Raw genomic sequence first — 5,206 nt, forward strand, 5'->3', positions numbered from 1 at the left:
TGATGAAAAGCTAAGCCTTGTGCTAATATTTGTAAAACAAAGAGGAATTGATAATCACACTATGAGAGAAATTAGAAGACTGAAGAAGAACCTTAAAATTAATGAGCAGTATCTGTTCTGTTTGCCCAGGGAAAAGTTACTAATGATCATGTTATATTAGTAAAATCAATACATGCTGGCCTTTTAGTCAAACAGGAAAAGGTGTATCAGGATTCACTGACAGGTAGAAGTAGCCAGACAGCTGAAAAAAGGCATATGCTTCTAAAAGTATAGATATAGATAATAACCTAAAATTTTCCCCCCTCAGTTTCCCCAAAAACTGTTAAAGGAAAAAAAAATTCAAGGGTCAACTCTATAGTCTTGACTGAAATTAGAAGTGTAGGAGGAGAAGGGACTCCACTCAAAGGCTGCAGGTTTTAATGCTTGGCAAGAAACTGGAAATTTCTAATTGCTGGCAGCATTTCAGAGGAAACATTTGCTTTGTTACTAAATTACATGCATCTAGGGCACTAAAATTATCTACAACTATAATTCCCTTTTTTTAACAGCTTCAAAAATATAGCTGTCATGAAGCCACTCTGTTAATATCCATGCATTTTTCTATTAATAGTTTGCATTTGTGACTCACAAAGGTACAGTCAACATACTGATATTCATTTATGCAATAAACTCTTCATCAAAACCAGTATTTTATGGACCTAATTGTACTGGAATTTTGTTCAGGTTTATGTCTTGCTTTAAAAAGGACAATATGATAAATAGGCTGGTGGCTTTCCACACAAATGGTGTTCACTTTTCTTTTTATTTAAATCATATATCTTACTTCCTTCCTCTCTTCTTGCATTCCCAAAGTGCTGGGCTCCTAGCAGCTGTAACTCAAACAGCTCTAATTTGATCCTAAATGTATCATTCTTATTCTGTGCAGTATACGCTGGAGCTCTAGATGAGTTACACTTGCTGGACCGAATGTTACAACTATCTTTCCTTACTAGCACTGCTGAGAGTTGCATTTATTAAGCAACTCTTACAGTCTAAAAAAATGTCTTTCATTCCTTTTACAGATATGCTTGTAATAACATTTCTACAGTTTGAACTATCACACCTATTTTTTCTTCCTGCCTTTGAATAATTCAAAGTGCAGTTCTACATAGAAAAGCCGGACCTCTGGAGCTGCCCAGAACAGAACTAAAATCTTGTGTAGCTTGCATGGGTTCTTGAAAAAACCAAACCAAACATGATCTGGCCACATCTTTTGTCCAGCACTCATGGATGCCATGTGCTACTAAACTGGGTAGAGCACCTGCTGGCTACTGAACAGTTTTGCTCATGTTCCCATGACTCTGGAACATCTCAGTTCCAGGTATCTCTACCTGCAGCTTTCCTGAGTTATGCTCACACCACATGTTGTGATGTGAAGAAATTAACCTTGTTTGGTTTCTCAGCCTGTAAGTTTGATTCCCCCTTTTCTCCTTACTTAGATAACATGTTGAGGTTTGGATGTCTGTCATTGAGGACTCTCAAGCTCCCGTGCTCAAAGCTAACCTGCAAAGGCTAATGAGGGGGTGAAATATTTCCCTGAGGAGACCTCTGGGGACCCTGAACACAGAGATGTGGTCAGATTTGATCGGGGTGGGCTTTTCACAACCTGTGAAACAAAAGCATGTGGCTTCACTCATGTCTTGTTCACAACTTCAACAGAAGGTGGCCGAAGAGTTTCTTGGCTGTATCATTCCTCCTACAGCAGCAACAGAAGCACTGAAAATGCCAAACATGGGGACCCAACCAGCAAACAAGGGGAAGCCATCAATACAGGAAAGGCAAGAAACGCCTCTTCTCTTCTGGAGAAACCTCACAGTGGTGAAGTCCTCTACTTTGAAAGAGCAGGTGAGAGCAGCTTCAGTTACAGCAGTCACGGTCTATTCATGTGTCCTGTTACAGGCTGCAGGGAAGAAGAGCTGCAAGTGCACTTTCTGTGTCTATTACCCTGGGAATGTTCATATCTCCAGTCATAGACTGGCAGTTCAGACTAAAAAGTATCTGTGGACTTGATAGGTCTTCCTCCATGAATTTGCTTACTTCTCCTAGCCATGTCTTTTCCATACCTCCTGTTGCCCTTAGATCATTGCTTCAGCTCCCATCAAACTCCTGTCTGAGGTCCAGAATCATTCCAGGATTGATTTTAATATCTTACCTTCTGAGCCACTTCCTTCAGACCCTTTTGCTCTGTTCTAATCCATGTCCTGCAGAAACACAGGCATGTGTGATAGCACATTAAAGCACCAAAGAGGGAAGACAACAAAAATAGATTTTACTTTAATTTTTCACTTTTTCCCCCCTTCCAGTAGCATGGATAGAAACTTTATGGAGCTAAACAGATGTTTATAAAATTGGTAATTAACATGTAACATACCAAGTGTTTTAGAACTTATTTATCCCAAGCCAGCATTGGAGCTGGTATACATCCTAGAAAGGGAAGACTGCAGCCAGAGAAGGATTCACACTGAAGCATGGAGAGGCAGAGAGAAACCACCAGATTCTGGCTGCACAACCCCTCACTCTGCTCATTGCCTCACTGATGGCACTGAGCATGACCTGTGGTGATAACAAGGGGGAAGAGTCTGAAGCTGTGCCTGGAAAAGGGGAGGGGTGTTTTTTCCCTAAGCATTCTAATGTTTGTAATTTTTTTTACATTTCCCAATACCTAAATCTGTAATTAATACTAATGCTAATTGCCAATAAATTAAGTTAAATTCCCCTAATCAAGTCTGTTTTGCCCATGACAGTGCATGGAAAGTGATTTCCCTATTTTTATCATAGCCTAAAACTTTCATGGGCCTCTTCTTCCTGGTTTTGCCCCCATCCTGCTGCTGTGGGAGGGAGTGAGTACCTGTATAGGTACTTGGCTGTTGGCTGGGTGGAATCCACCACTGCAGGCAAGTGTGGCAATCAAAGAATTGCCAGAAGAACAGAGCTTATTGAACTGCCTTTTCTGATGCTTCGAAGCTGTCTAAATGACAGCTAAAAAATTCCTTCAAAACTAAATGCTGTATTTGTCATCTGAAACCCTAAAGATGGCAATTCTCAATATTTTTAAGATCACATAATAGCTTGGGTTGCACAAGTTTAGTTAACTTAGTTGCCTCCCCCTTTCAGTAAAGCCTTGAACTACAGCCAAACACTTCACTAAGAGAGGAAGATGTTTTGGTTAATTTGCCTTGCAAGGCATTTAACCTCAGAATTATGCAAAACTGGGGTATGTCAGAAGATGAAAGCATCTGGGACCCATTCTATTTCTTTCATGCTTCTCATTTTTCCCTCCCAGCAGCACGGTTCAGCACACGCAGCTTCCAGCAATGTTCCAGCCACCCTCCTCACTCACTGGCCATGGCTGACACAGAGCTGACCCAAAGCTCTGTGGTTCATCAAGAGAGGTGCAAATCAGCCAAGCCCCAGGGAGAGAAGTTTTCCGCATTTATCTCCTGTCGCCCCAGATACATCACATCCTGCCTCTGAGGCATTTTCTGACAAATCTTTCAAAAAGCCTCTGCAAGCTCCACCTCTGGCCAAAATCGGGGTTGCACTGACACCACAAGGGATGCTGTGAACACAAATGTCACTCAGTGAGGCAGCAGCATCCCTCCAGCCCAGTGACCATGCCAGGCTCCTCTACAAAATAATTTCAAGGGACCACCACAGAGTTATATCCTGCCCTCTGACAAAACCAGGCCCAAAATGAGAGTTCCTCTCCTGCCAGGGAAGCCTTCAAGCACCCTGAAACCCTCACAAAAGAAGAGGGAGAGACCAGGTCTTCTGTGGCACCAAAATTCCAGCTTTATGTTTTCTTGAAAATAAGGAGCTTTTCATAAAAATGAAGACCCCCCAAAAACCTTTGTGCTGTAATAGCAGTAACATAAAAGGGGCAGAGGTGGGGCTATTGTAATATTGATGAAATGTAAAGAAACAGTGAAATCCAAATCCCAGTGGAGAAAAAAAAAAGCTAGGTCTTTTCTATGTTTTGACTAGACAAATCTTTCTTCTGGTCAATTGAACTACTTTGAAAACATACATATGCCTTAAATCTGTGCTTTACACAAGTTTAAAACTGCATTTGAAAACTATTTCCTAGACATTGAACTCAACACCCTGAGCCTAAGCAGGTGAAGTTAGCAGCAAAAAAACCCCACACTGAGCAATTTTTAATTAGCTTCAACTTAGCCACAAACTGGACAAGAAGCAATTTCAGTGTTAGAGCTGAAGAATGAGGACTGACAGTATATCTTTGGGAGTTGAAATGAAATATTGGATATGGTTCATACATTTTTTTGAGATGCAGTTTTTTAAAAAGATGACATTCAAACGGCAAGACCTTTTTATCCCATTACAATAAAGCATACGCTTTTCTTCAGCTGCTCTGTTAAACTCTTGACACACATTTTCAGGTTTGGGGGAAAATCCAAATCCAACACTGAGGCTTCAGTATGGTTTATTCTTTTTGCTAAACTAAAAATAGTAAGTAAGTAACACATCCAGAATTTAGCTGCCTAAAACACTGCTTTTTAAAATATTTGTAATGACTGTGTGCTTCTGGATTTGAACAGAAAATTTGTCTCTGCCACGGACTGGAAAATATCCTCCAGCATCTGTCACTTACATAGGTACCAGTTTGTTTCAGATGCACTTTATTGAAGATAACTTTCTTTTTTATGGATTTTTCTTACATACACACATCACCAAGCATATATATATATATATATATATATATATACACACACACATATGGTTCAAACTCAGTGCAACCCCAAACCTGTCTCAGTGTTTCTTATGAGCCTCTCTGCATTTATCTCTAAGACTTGTGATTATCCTCACCTGAAGCTCCTCTATTTTCACCTCCCATTTCTGTTCCTGGCATGATTTGGCTGGCACCTCTGACACCTGATAAGCCAGCAGATCTGTTTCTGTATGTCCTTTCTGGATTCTTGAGACAACATTAATCTCATCTAACTTTAAATACCTAGGGCAGAGAGATTTATGCTGGTCACTGCCAGCTCCCACTGCAGTCAGCGAAGAGAACCAGTCCCTTCTGGAGACCCACCCCTCTGGCTGTCCATGTGCCCCTGCCTTCCACTGACAAGGCAGAGAGTCCTGGCTCAGGTGACCTGGTTCAGATGCAAACATCCAAACTGGCGAGGTAAATTCCACTGTCTGT

Source organism: Ammospiza caudacuta, chromosome 1, assembly GCF_027887145.1.
Source record: "Ammospiza caudacuta isolate bAmmCau1 chromosome 1, bAmmCau1.pri, whole genome shotgun sequence".
NCBI classification, from domain to species: domain Eukaryota; kingdom Metazoa; phylum Chordata; class Aves; order Passeriformes; family Passerellidae; genus Ammospiza; species Ammospiza caudacuta.